Genomic DNA, 14,995 nt, shown 5'->3' with positions numbered 1-14,995 from the left:
GACGAAGTAGAAAGGGTCGAGAGCTTCAAGCTTTTAGGTGTCCAGATCACCAACAACCTATCCTGGTCCCCCGACGCTGACACTATAGTTAAGAAAGCCCACCAATGCTTCTACTTTCTCAGAAGACTAAGGAAATTTGGCATGTCAGCTACAACCCTCACCAACTTTTACAGATGCACCATGGGAAGCATTCTTTCTGGGCGTATCACAGCTTGGTATGTCTCCTGCTCTGCCCAAGACCACAAGAAACTACAAAAGGTCGTGAATGTAGTCCAGTCCATCATGCAAACCAGCCTCCCATCCATTGACTCTGTCTACACTTCCCACTGCCTCGGCAAAGCAGCCAGCATAATTAAGGACCCCACGCACCCTGGACATTCTCTCTTCCGCCTTCTTCCGTCGGGAAAAAAATACAAAAGTCTGAGGTCACGTACCAACCGACTCAAGAATAGCTTCTTCCCTGCTGCTGTCAGACATTTGAATGGACCTACCTCACATTAAGTTGATCTTTCTCGACACCCTAGCTATGACTGTAATGCTACATTCTGCACTCTCTCTATTCCTACTCTATGAACAGTATGTTTTGTCTGTATAGCGCAGAAGAAACAATGCTTTTCACTGTATACCAATACCTATGACAATAATAAATCAAATCAAATCAAATTGAAAGCAGATTGAGATCTAACATTTCATCTGAATGATGGCGCTTCCACCAGTGTGACACCTCTGGTGCTGCACTAAATCATATCACCACATTGATAGAAAAATAATCGCAAGGAAGAACTCCCAGCTCTGCACACTGCGACGCAGCTAGGAGGGGCAAAGTTACCCATATTCTTTGTACCAGGAGCCAGCCGCACCTCTCTAAAAGCAGTCATTGGAGGCAGTCCAAAGGAGATTCACCAGGCTAATTCCTGGGATGAGAGGGTTGTCCCATCGAGAGACCAAATGACCTAACGAGTCCTAACTAGTCTGGCTCTGTATTCCTTCCCATTTAGAGAGTGAGGGTGACCTTGTTCAAACATATAAGATCCTGAGTGGGCTTGACAGGGTAGATGGTGAGATGTTGTCACTAGTGGGAGAGTCTTGAACAAGGGGACACACCTACAGGGATGGCACAGTAGCACAGTAGTTAGCACTGCTGCCTCACAGCACGAGGGACCCGGGTTCAATTCCCGGCTTGGTTTACTGTCTGAGTGGAGTTTGCATGTTCTTCCTGCATCTGTGTGGGTTTCCTCCGGGTCCTCTAGTTACTTCCCAAAAGACACGTTGGTTAGGTGCATTGGCCGTGCTAAATTCTCCCTCAGTGTACCTGAACGGGCGCCGGAGTGTGGCGACGAGGGGATTTTCACAGTAACTTCATTGCAGTATTATTGTAAACCTACTTGTGACTAATAAATGAATAAACTTTACTTTAAGATAAAGGGCCAACATTTAAAACTGAAGTGTGTAGAATTTCTTTCTTGCAGAGGGTGGTGAATCACTGGTATTCTCTGCCTCAAAGGATCATTAAAAATATTTAAACTGGAGGTGGATAAATATTTGACAGATCAAGGAAGAGAGGGCTATGGGGAAATGGCACAGAAAAGGAGCTGAGGCCAGCATAGTTCAGCCATGATCGCATTTGGGGCATTTTTCTATCAATGTGGAGATATGACTTAGTGTAGCGCCAAGGGTGTCACAAATGGTGGCACAGCGGTTAGCACTGCTGCCTCACAGTGCCAGGGGCTCAGGTTTGATTCTGGCCTCGGGCGACTGTGTGGAGTTTGTACATTCTCCCCATGTTAACATGGTTTCGTGAAATGGAAATCATGTTTAACTAACTTATTGGAGTTCTTTGCAGCAGTAACCTGTGCTGTGGATATGTACAGTACACTCACAGTACAGTGAATGTACTGTACATAGACTAGAATCTAGAAGACATTTGATAAAGTGCCAGCTTCCTTATTAAGCTGATCTTTCTCTACACCCTATCAATGACTACAACACTACATTCTGCACCCTCTCCTTTCCTTCTCTATGAACGGTATGCTTTGTCTGTCTCACGCGCAAGAAACAATACCTTTCGCTCTATACCAATAAATGTGGCAATAATAAATCAAATCAAAGCAAATCAAAAAAATCTGCTCCACTCCCACTCTGGCCTCCTAAACTTCCTTCACTTCCCAATGTTGCAATCCAGATGCCCATGCGTTTCCTTAGAAAAGACTTGAAACAGTTAAATGTCTTCACAGAACATCCCAAAGCCCTCCACAGCTAATGAAGCAATTATTAAAATATAGTCATCATGGTAATGGAGCAAAAGCAACAGCCAATTTGTGCACAGCAGGATTCCACAAATAGCAATGAGATAATGGTCAGATAATTTAGTTTTAAGTGATGTTGATGGATAAGTATTGGGATACCTGGAGAGACGTCTGTTCTTCTCCACCATGAGATCTTTCATATCCACTTGAGAGAATAGACAAGGTTTTTGTTCAATGTTTCCTCAGCAGGACAGCGCCTCTGACAGAGCAGCAGTTCCTTAGTACTGCTAATTAGCAGTGTCACCCCAGAAGTTATCCCTGGAATGGGACCTGAACTCATAACCTTCTGATTTAAGTGCAAAAGTTCGGCCATTGAGTCATAGTTGACATTTGAATGTTAAGCCTGGTCTCTTTAATACAACTCCCACACGTATCCCAATGTGTAATAAATCGAGTGCGACTTGATATGGCTCGAAGTAACTGAAAGGGTTAATAATCACACAAGTTTAAAAACCACATAAGCTGCTTTGAGAAAAACCAGAGGTCTTTCTAAAAGTCGACACAGATAAGCGTCAAGGCCTTTATTCTGAGAGAATTCATCAAATCAGACACCTGGACATGGGAGGAGGAGTGATATCCACAAACACAGACAAACTAGGATATCAATGATAACTTGTAACAATGATGAGTTAGGTCAGCTGACATGATTCACGCTGATTGGATATTATAATTAAATGGGTGTGCAATGATTGTGATTGGTTTTTACATCTGCACCTTATGCATGATGTAACCTTAATCAATAGCTATGAATGGATAGAGATAATGCCTATACCTTGATTGGTATATACTAATCAGTTATAATGAAATTTGAAACTATAACTGCTTGTGTGTTCCTGAATTTTGGACACTGACTAGTTACTGGGACTGAGCTGTGACTGTCCAGAGCAGAATTCTCCCAAAAAAATTCTAAGTATCGAATTCATGTGAAAACTGGAGTAATTCACATTGGGAGCCTAAGTGGGTGTTCAGAGAAGAATCTCCCACACTCTGTGCACTGCAGAGGTCGCCAGCAGGAATATTGTTAAAACTCAGGGGGTGGGGCCTATTCCTGCTGGAGAGGTTGAATGTACTGAGCAGGCCACTGCACTTACGCCAATCTGTAAATTCCAAGATCGGCGCATATGCAGTGGTCCCGGACTGATAGCCTCCCGATTGCTGGCCAGCTTGACCGCTGGTTGGACCTGCGACCCCTGCAATGCCAGTTCTCCGTCCCTCCCCAGGACCCGATTACTGGTCCCCCAGCCTTCCTGGGTCCAGCCCCGACCCCCCCAGCCCGCTGCGATCTCCAGCCTCCCCTTCACCGATTAGCCCCCCGACAGTAATCCCCCCAGCCCCTGCAGTGCCGACCCCCCCATTCCTGCAGACTGACTGCCAGCCCTGCTGACCGCCCACCCAGCCCGCCCCGACCTTTGGCCCCCCTCCTTCCCCCACCAATCCCTGTGCAGAATGGCAGCGCGACCCCCTGCCCCCACCAATCGCCCCCTAGGCCCCACCTAATCAGGCTCTGCCCCCATCAGGTGCCATCTCCATATGCCCCACTCCTTTGGCACTGCGCCATGCCCAATGGGCAGTGCCAAGGTGCCCCCTGGGCATTGATGCTTTGCCCCTTGAACAGTGTCAGGGGCACAGACTGGCACTGTTAGGGTGCCAATGCCAGGGAGCACCCCCCCTGCTGCTCTGGGGGGCCCCGATTGCCTCCCTTTCACTCAAGCGGGGTCGGGCCACCAGCTCCCCGAAATTGGGGAGCTATAGTAATCCCCGCTAGAGTGAAATTCTCTGGTGGGGTGGGAGATTGCTAGTAGGCCTGGGACTTCAGTCCTGGGCCCACTAATCGTATTTAAATATTAAAATGACCATGTAAATTGTCTTTGCACCTTCCTGCCGATTTCCGACGCGGAGCAGAAGCTGTCAGCATTCCGGCACTGGGAGACACAAGTGGGGTGTGAACGCTTGTGCAAATGACACGAATCGGTTGATCCGAGAATCTCCTGGCCCACTGCACTAAAGCCTTAGCGCAGCGGGAAGGGAGAATCGCAGCCCCAGTGTCCTTGCTTTCTAGCTTAAATCAAAAATAGCTGTTTAAGAGAACTCTGTGACTTGGTCTGGTTACTTGAAGGGTACAAATTTGTGATCAATTAAAAGGCTGGACATCAAAGCCCGCAACAGTAAAAAAGGCAGAAACACAGTCCGTACACAGGCAGAAACACAGTCCGTACACAGACAGAAACACAGTGCGTACACAGGCAGAAACATAGTCCGTACACAGGCAGAAACACAGTCCGTACACAGGCCGAAACACAGTCCGTACACAGGCCGATAAATAGGTATTCATATTAAAAGGTTCAGACAGAATAAGCTATGCGACTGTACAACACTCCTCCCTCGCTCCAATAGAGGACCCTCCCCTGACTAGGATACACGCCCTTGCACTCAATTGGCTCTTGACAATAAATAGGGTCCAGTCTGATCATGTGGCCCTCAGAAAATGCCCCCTTAAAGGGGCCACACCACTACACAATGTCTTGCTGGTCACTAACTCTGCTTCACCTCTTCGCTCTTACCTTGAACTCTACAACTGTCTGCTGAGAGATAACACCCAGGGTTGACTTGCTATTTGATTTTCCCTCCAACACATTCAAAGATTTCTTTCCTTTGCTCTGCACTTCACCCCAATGTATCATAGGGTTCGGGAAATGACTGTGGCTAATAGCTGGAAAAGTGACATCTATTACTTTGTGACACCAGTGGAACATTATAACATTGCACTGTGCTATACAAAATAAGGTTGCAAAATAATTGAACTTAAAGTCGTAATTAAATGATACCCATCACACTCCATTTCTTCCCAGATGTGAATTCATTGAGGATTTGTAATATGAAGTAAAATGGTTCAGTTCCAGCCTTGAGTGACTGTGTGGAGACATAGAAACATAGAAGATAGGAGCAGGAGGAGGCCATTCGGCCCTTCCAGCCTGCTTTGCCATTCATTACGATCATAGCTGATCATCCAATTCAATAGCCTAATCCTGCTCCTCCCCTAACCTTTGATCCCGTTTGCCCTAAGTGCTATATCTAGCTGCCTCTTGAATACATTTAATTTTTTTTGCATCAACTACTTCTTGTGGTAATGAATTCCACAGGCTCACCACTCTTTGGGCGAAGAAATATCTCCTCATCTCTGTCCTAAATGGTCTACCCTGAATCCTCAGACTGTGACCCCTGGTTAGAAACCCTACAGTGCAGAAAGAGGCCATTTGCCCCATCGAGTCTGCATCAACCACAATCCCACCCAGGCCCTACCCCCATATCTCTACATATTTACCCGCTAATCCCTCTAACCTACGCATCTCAGGACACTAAGGGGCAATTTTAGCATGGCCAATCAACCTAACCCGCACATCTTTGGATTGTGGGAGGAAACAGGAGCACCCGGAGGAAACCCACGCAGACACGAGGAGAATGTGCAAACTCCACACAGACAGTGACCCAAGTCGGAAATCGAACCCAGGTCCCTGGAACTGTGAAGCAGCAGTGCTAACCGATTCTGGACTCCCCCACCATCGGGAACATCCTTCCTGCATTTACCCTGTCTAGTCCTGTTAGAAAATTATAAGTCTCTTTGACTACCCCCTCATTCGTCTGAACTCCAGCGAAAACAATCCTAACCTAGTCAATCTTTCCTCAAACATCAGTCCCGCTATCCATGGAATCAGCCTGGTAAACCTTCGCTGCACTCCCTCGAGAGCAAGAACATCCTTCCTCAGAAAAGGAGACCAAAACTGCACACAATATTCCTGTTATGTGCAATAAGTCCATGGTGGCGAAGGTCCCATCATCAAAAGTTCCTTTACTTACAAGACATTCTATACAACAGAGTGCTCCTAAAGTGCTCCCAGCTTCAGCAGGCAGAGAGACTGACACACCTGCTTTAAATAGGGAACATGAGGCTCCCTGATTGGGCCAGCAATTGGGACTCAATCAGGGACATCTTTTTGTGTGCTGCCACAGGAAAGTTTATATTCTACTGTGGTGGGATTCGAGCCCGGATCCCCAGAGCATTTGCCCTTGGTTTGTGTATTACCAGTTCGGTGACCTATTCCACGAGGCCACAGGAGGAACAATGGGACTCAATGAGGGAGTTCATACTCTAGCAGGCCAACCTCCCTTGCTTGACTGAAGTCATCACACTCCTCCCCCTAAAGTCCGAAGAATCCTCTCGGTTTGATGTCCTCAGGGGTCTTTTCCTCTGATTGAGCACTGGGTCTGGATCCTCCAGCTCAGCCTCTGACATTGGCGGGGTGTATCGGTTGGGCGCCCGTCTCTTCCGCAGCGTATGCCAGAGGGCTAGTTCCTCTTCCACTTCTGATGGAAGGGGAACGATTGCAGCTTCGTCGCTTGCGTCCATCTCGGACTCTGAGGTTCCCACCAGGGGTGCTGGTGAGATGGTACTGGCCCGTCGAGGAGGACTCGGCTCGTCCCTAGGGGTACAGGGCGGAGTCGGCTCAGGAACGGGTGGGGAGTTTGAGGCACAGACCTGGTCCAGGTGTTTCCTCACAACTGCCTTGCCCACTCGGTAGGATACCGGTCGAATTCCTAGACTCGACTATTCCTGTTATCCATGCAGGTCCATTTGTGTAATTTTTTACACAGGCTTTGTCGCTGGCATCAAAGTGCCTCTCTGAGTGTTGTCATGGCCCCTGCATTGGGCTTCTTGATGTCTTTCCACCTTCCTTCCCAGGTTTGGAAATAGCAGGCTCAGTCTGGTGCGGGGTCGTCTGCCCATCAGTAATTCTGCTGGAGTTATTCCCGTGATGGCGTGTGGAGTTGCCCTATAGTCGAATAGCCAGCATGAGAGTTTTTCTCCAACGACGCCACTGGCTGTTTTTCCAACCTGGCCTTTATGGTCTGGACTGCTCTCTCCGCGAGCCCATTTGACGCTGGGTGGTAAGGTGCCTTCCTGATGCGCCGAATCCCATTCAATTACATGAACTTTGTGAACTCTAGGCTGGTGAAAACTGATCCACTGTCGGAAACTAACACCTCTGGGATCCCGCGCATTGCAAACGAGGTGCGCAGCTTCTCAACGGTTGCCGTTGTGTTTGCCGAGTTCAGTTTGTAGACATCTAACCATTTGGAATGGGCATCTATTATTACCAAAAACATGGACCCCATAAACGGGCTTGCAAAATCGACATGGAGTTGCGACCATGGTCTACAAGGCCACTCCCTTGGGTGCAATGGACCTGCCGGTGGCGCCTTCTGTCCCGGTTGGCACTTCTGGCACTATCCCACCAATTCCGCTATGTCTGCATCCAGACATAGCTCCTGCCAGCATCTTTATCTTGGACACTCCGGAGTACCCATGGTGTAGTTCAGCCAGTATGGCGTGACTTATCTACTTTGTAACCCAGCTAGGTTACTTGTGGTGCTAAAAAGACACATTTCTCTCTTTTTAAGCGCATCCCTGCAGCTGCAAATTTCCCAGGGACTTCCTCCAGGTTCTGCAGATGTTCCTCCCTTGTTTTTCCCATAATGAGGACATCGTCCAGGTAAATGGCAACCTGTGGCAATCCCTGCAGGATGCTCTCCATGGCTCTCTGGAATATAGCACAGGCTGACGATACCCCGAAAGGTAATCTTTTATACTGATAAAGGCCTTTCAACCTACTTATTGTAGCAAACCTTTGTGAATCTTTGTCCAGCTGCAGCTGCAGGTATGCAGGACTCATGTCCAGTTTTGTGAATAAGAGTCCTCCTGCCAGCCTTGCGTAAAGATCCTCGGTTCGCGGAATTGGGTATTTATCCAGTGTGAGTTTCGATTTATCATCTGTTTGAAATCACCACAAAGACGCACAGAGACGTCCGGCTTCAAGACAGGTACCACAGGTGTCGCCCATTCCAAAAATTGGACCAGTTTTATTATTCCTTCGTGCTGTCATAGAGTCACAGAGGTTTACAGCATGGAAACAGGACCTTCGGCCCAACTTGTCCGTGCCTCCCTTTTTTTTTAAACCTTAAGCTAGTTCCAATTGCCCGCATTTGGCCCATTTCCCTCTATACCCATCTTACCCATGCAACTGTCTAAATGCTTTTTAAAAGACAAAATTGTTCCCGCCTCTACTACTACCTCTGGCAGCTCGTTCCAGACACTCACCACCCTCTGTGTGAAAAAATTGCACCCTTCTGTATCTCTCCCCTCTCACCTTAAACCTATGCCCTCTAGTTTAAGACTCCCATACCTTTGGGAAAAGATATTGACTATCCTGTGCCCCTCATTATTTTATAGATCTCTATAAGATCACCCCTCAGCTCCAACGCCCCAGAGAAAAAAGTCCCAGTCGATCCAGCCTCTCCTGAAAACACAAACCATCAAGTCCCAGTAGCATCCTAGTAAATCTTTTAATTTCTGTGTCGACCTTTTCCCTTAATGAAAATGACACCGGCCGGGCCTTGCAAAATTTTGGGACTGCTTCCGGGTTGTCGTGCAATCTTGCTTTAACTCCTTTAATTGTTCCAAGCCCTTCCCAAAAGACCTGCGAGTATTTGCTCAGAACTCCGCTCAGGCGTCCATTTTCCAGCTGAAAAATATTTGCCCAATCTAGCTGGATCTCTTTCAGCAAATTTTGTCCCAATGGGCTCGGTCGCGAACCTTCCACTACCATCAAAGGTAGCCTAACCAGTTGTTTTCCGTAAGCAACTGGCACATGGGTTGTATGATGTGGAGATGCCGGCGTTGGATTGGGGTAAACACAGTAAGAAGTCTCAAAACACCAGGTTAAAGTCCAACAGGTTTATTTGGCAGCAAAAGCCCCATGGGTTGTACCCATCACTTTCAGTTGTTTTCCCTGTATTGGTCCTCAGCCTTGCTGAGGTTTTGGTCAGGGTTAAGGGTTGGAGTCCAGTGCGCATCTTGTGAAACACTGTCTCCCCTATGACCGATATGGCTGCACCTGTGTCGACCTCCATTAAAATTGGATGTCCGTCCTGTCTCAATGATAGTTTTATAGGTTCTGATTTTCTCATCGCTACGCAAAGTAGCCGTTCCTCATCGGAGGTAGGTGGATCCTCCAGGGTGTGCAATTTCCTGTCCCTTAGCCTACATGTTCTTTTCAGAAATGTCGGTTTTGGAACCTTGCTTTTCTTCAGCGCTCTGATACTGGCAACCGTTGCAATGTCATATCGGGCGGGGCTCTGCGGGGACTGCTGTCACTCTGGGCTTAATCCAGCCTTGTTTAGGGGCAGTTCTGTAGGCAGATCTGGGTTCCCCCATATCCAACTCTTTCCTGAGGGCCGCTATGTAGTGGCCTGCCCTGTAGTGACAAAACAGAAAGGAAACTTAAAACATCAAATTAAAATGTGATTGAGGGGCTCACTAATATACCCCAGTCCCTGTGGTGCCCAGCGGGCACAGAAGGCATCAACGGTGCCCTCGGACATCGCACGCAGGGAGCACCAGGGACACCCGGCTGCAAATATATCCGCGGTAGAGGGGCAGACAGTCAGGTTGGAAGACTCAATCAGCGAGTTCATACTCTAGCAAGCCAACCTCATTTGCCTAGCTGAAGCCATCACTGTATGAAGTTTGCACCTTCTCCCCGTGTCTGCGTGGGTTTCCTCTGGGTGCTCTGGTTTCCTCCCATGATCCAAAGATCTGTAGGTTATGTGGATTGGTCATGCTAAATTGACCCTTTGTGTTCCAAGATGTGTAGATGAGGGGGATTAGAGGGCTAAATATGTGGGGTTACAGGGATAGGGCCTGAGTAAATGGGTGTTTTTCTGGTTGGCAATCAGTGACTAGTGGTGTGCCTCAGGGATCAGTGTTGGGACCGCAATTGTTTACGATTTACATAGATGATTTGGAGTCGGGGACCAAGTGTCGTGTATCAAAATTCGCAGATGACACTAAGATGAGTCACAGAGCAAAGTGTGCAGAGGATGCTGAAAGTCTGCAAAGGGATATAGATAGTCTGAGTGAGTGGACGAGGGTCTGGCAGATGGAGTACAATGTTGGTAAATGTGAGGTCATCCATTTTGGTAGGAAAAACAGAAAAATGGACTATTATTTAAATAGTAAAAAATTGCAGCATGCTGCTGTGCAGGGGGACCTGGGTGTCCTTGTGCAGGAATCATAAGGAGTTGGTTTGCAGATGCAGCAGGTAATTAAGAAGACAAATAGAATTTTGTCCTTCATTGCTAGAGGGATGGAGTTTAAAAACAGCGAGGTTATGTTGCAGCTACATAAGGTGCTGGTGAGGCCACACCTGGAGTATTGTGTACAGTTTTGGCCTCCTTATTTGAGAAAGGATATACTGGCACTGGAGGGGGTGCAGAGGAGATTCACTAGGTTGATTCTGGAGTTGAGAGGGCTGGCTTATGAGGAGAGACTGAGTAGACTGGGACTATACTCATTGGAATTCAGAAGAATGAGGGGAGATCTTATAGAAACATATAAGATTATGAAGGGAATAGATAAGATAGAAGCAGGGAAGTTGTTTCCACTGGCGGGTGAAACTAGAACTAGGAAACATGGCCTCAAAATAAGGGGGAGCAGATTTAGGACTGAGTTGAGGAGGAACATCTTCACACAAAGAGTTGTGAATCTGCGGAATTCCCTGCCCAGTGAAGCAGTTGAGGCTACCTCATTGAATGTTTTTAAGGCAAGGATAGATACATTTTTGAACAGTAAAGGAATTAAGGGTTATGGTGAGTGGGCGGGTAAGTGGAGCTGAGTCCACTAAAAGATCAGCCATGATCTTATTGAATGGCGGAGCAGGCTCGAGGGGCCAGATGGCCTACTCCTGCCCCTCGTTCCTATGTTTTTATGTTCTTACGTTTAAGATACCCTGTCAGAGAGTCGGTGCAGACTAGCTGGGCCAAATGGACTCCTTCTGCACTGCAGGGATTCTATGAGATCCAGAGAATGCAGCCAAGGCAGTTGAAAGCTTTGTTACAAAATTGGGATGAGCAGATGAGGGGCTGCCCCTGAACTCGATGATAGAATGATATGCTGTCTGCAGGAATAACAGACCTTGGGAGATAAGGGCGGTCAGCAGCACGATGGCACAGTGGTTAGCACTGCTGCCTCACAGCACCAGGGACGTGGGTTCGATTCCAGCCTCGGGCGACTGTGTGGAATTTGCACATTCTCCCCGGGTATGCGTGGGTTTCCTCCGGGTGCTCCGGTTTCCTCCCACAGTCCAAAGATGTGCGGGTTAGGTTGATTGGCCATGCTAAATTGCCCCTTCGTGTCAGGGGGATTAGCAGGGTAAATAAGGGTTACGGGAATAGGGCCTGGGTGGGATTGTGGTGAGTACAGAATCGATGCTGGCAAGGCCAGAATTGTTTTTGCTCATCCCTAATTGCCCTTAAGAAGGTGGGGTTCAGCAACCTTCTTGAATCGCTGCAGTCCATGTGGTGTAGGTACACCCACAGTGCTGTTAGAGAAGGAGTTCCAGGATTTCAAACCAGCGACTGTGAAGGAACAAAGAAAAGTACAGCACAGGAACAGGCCCTTCAGCCCTCCATGTCCGTGCCCATCATGATGCCCTAACTAAACAAAAAAAACCTACCCATATTCAGTCCCCTTCTCTCTATTCCCTCCCTATTCATGGACTCATACAGGTGCCTGTTAAATGTTATTAGTGTGCCTGCTTCCACCACCTCCTCTGGCAGCGCGTTCCAGGCACCCACCACTCTCTGTGTGAAAAACTTCCACCGCACATCTCCCTTAAACTTTCCCCTCTCTCACTTTGAACCTGTGCCACCCTTGTAATTAATTGTATGATTCCACCTCAGGATGGTGTGTGGCGTGGAGGGGCTATGAAACAGGCTCTGAATGGTTAGAAAACATTTTCTCAGCTAGTGTAATATTCCATGAAAATGAAAATTATAACCTCTGCAACTTCTCTTTGTGGTAAATGGTGTCAGACCATAAGACATAGGAGCAGAATTAGGCCACTCGGCCCATCCAGTCTGCTCCGTCATTCAATCATGGCTGATATTTTTCTCATCCCCATTCTCCTGCCTTTTCCCCATAACCCCTGACCCCCTTATTAATCAAGAACCTATCTATCTCTATCTCAAAGACACTCAATGACCTGGCCTCCACAGCCTTCTGCGGCAAAGAGTTCCACAGACTCACCACTCTCTGGCTGAAGAAATTCCTCCTCATCTCTGTTTTAAAGAATTGTCCCTTTAGCCTGAAGTTGTGAGGTTGTTCAGTATGTGTCGATCACAAAAGAGTGAATCTTAGCATGAAAGTCCTGTGGTTACTTACATCATGGAAAAGGTGTTGATAATAAATAAATCCATTACTTGAATTCCCTTAATCTTCATAGAATCATAGAATCCCTACAGTACAGAAGGGGGCCATTTAGCCCATTGAGCCTGCACCGACCACCATCCCACCCAGGCTCTATCCCCGTAACTCCACATATTTACCCTGCTAATCCCCTGACATTAAGGGTCAATTTAGCATGGCTAAAAAAGATTCAAGATGGCGCCAGAGTGAGGCGACTTCTTGCAAGCTGTGCCCAGCATACATTCTAATTCTATCTTTTACTCTCGTCTATGCTTCTAAAACTTCATTCTAACTCTTTTAAACTCTCTAACAATGCTTTAATTCACTACATTCTGTACTCTCTCACTTCCTTCTCTATGAATGGTCTGTATAGCGCACAAGAAACAATACTTTTCACGGTATGTGAATACATGTGACAATAATAAATCAAATCAAATCAAAATCAATCAACCTAACCCACACATTTTTACGCTGTGGGAGGAAACCGGTGCACCCGGAGGAAACCCACGCAGACACGGGGGGAACGTGCAGACTCCACACAGTCACCCAAGTCCGGGATTGAACTCGGGTCCCTGGCACTGTGAGGCCGCAGTGCTAACCACTGTGCCACTGTGCCACCTTGTGATGAGATCATTACAGCAGGTGAATCCACAGCTCTGCTCCAACTCAGCTTTGTTTAAAGGAACGTCGCGGCACGGTGACACAATGGTTATCACTGCTACCTCACAGTGTCAGGAATCCAGGTTCGATTCCGGCCTCAGGCCAGTGTCTGTGTGGAGTTTGCACATTCTCCCCGTGCCTGTGTGGGTTTCCTCTGGGTGCTCTGGTTTCCTCTCACAGTCCAAAGATGTGCGGGTTAGGTGTATTGGCCATGCTAAATTGACCCTTAGTGTCAGGGAGATTAGCAGGCTAAAATACATGAGGTTACGGAAATAGGGTCTGGGTGGGATTGTTGTCGGTGCAGACTCAATGGGCCGAATGGCCTCCTTCTGCATTGTAGGAATTCCATGATTCTTTAATTGACCAATCTAATATATTGGCTGTGTCTTCATGAAGATAAAAGCCAGAGCTGATGGTTCAGTTGCAATGGAGAACTTCTTCATAGCTTGCCCTGGGTGTGGCGTCAAAACATGAATAAACTGATTGTGACTCTTGTACACAAGATATGACTTGTTAATTCTGCTTATGCCCTGAAGCCAATGTCTCATTGAGAAGTTCTTAATCCAACCTCTGCGAATGCTGGAAGAAGTCGATCAGACAGGATGCTTCCTTCCTCGTAATCAAAATCAAACGTGTTTGTCAGACTTTGCGCTTCTTAAAGAATGTGCCGAATAAGCCTCCAGTATCGATATGACCTGTTTAGTTTAGTTACTGTGGCGCTGAAGCAACTGCCTGAGGGCTTCTCGGCAGATCCAGACGAAGGATTAGTGCAGGATTTATTGTTAAGGTTAAGTAAAGGTTTGTGTGTGTGTTTGTGTATAGAACAAGGAACCTGTGTGATCTCCCCTGGAGTCTAGTGTGTGTTTTTGACAATGGAAATAAAGGAAAACTGACAAAAAAAAATTGAGAGTGATTCCACCTCTGTATCGAGTATGTCACTGAACATCAGGCTAGAATCAAGAGCAGGGGCCTGGAATTAAGATGTCAGCTCACTGCTAGGCTCCACAGAAGTGAAACAAATTGCTCAGTATCATTATTGTTGGGGTGAGGGGAAGGCAGGGTGGGGTGGGCTGTTGTCAAACACCATCAGCTTGAGATTCTGGGGTTATTTATTTCCCAGCCCTAACGCGCTGAGAGCATCATGAGTCAACTGAAGAGCCAGAGTCCATGGCATAACATAATTAAGAAGATTAATGGGATGTTGGTCCTTATCTCAAGGGAGTTCTGGAATACAGAAGAGTGGAGATTATATTTCAGTTATACAAATACCTAGTATGGTCTCATGGACTTTGAGACATCTGTTGCTTTTGTTTTGTTTTCGAGTCACTTCTGAATTACTGAATTCAATTCTGGCACCACACTTCAAGGAAGGACTCTGACTTTGGAGGGGGTGCTGTACAGATTCACCAGAATGGGCGTAAATTATGCCAATATTTTGGTTGACAAAGCTTATATTTCCTTAGGCATGGACAATTAAGAGGAGACTTCATTGAGGTTTAAGATGATTAGAGGGGTTGGTAGGATAGATAGTAGATAGGTAACATGGTGGCACAGTGGTTAGCACTGCTGCCTTACAGTGCCAGGGACCTGGGTTCTATTCACGGGTCCCTGGTGTTGTAAGGCAGCTATGGGAAATGTGTGGGGTTATGGGGATAGGGCGGGGAAGAGGGCCTTGGTAAGATGCTCTGTTAGAGAGTCGGTGCAGACTCGATCGGCCAAATGGCCTCTC

Source organism: Mustelus asterias, chromosome 18 (genome assembly GCF_964213995.1).
Source record: "Mustelus asterias chromosome 18, sMusAst1.hap1.1, whole genome shotgun sequence".
Lineage (NCBI taxonomy): Eukaryota > Metazoa > Chordata > Chondrichthyes > Carcharhiniformes > Triakidae > Mustelus > Mustelus asterias.
The sequence above is the reverse complement of the archived record's forward strand: the minus strand, read 5'-3'. Positions refer to the sequence as shown.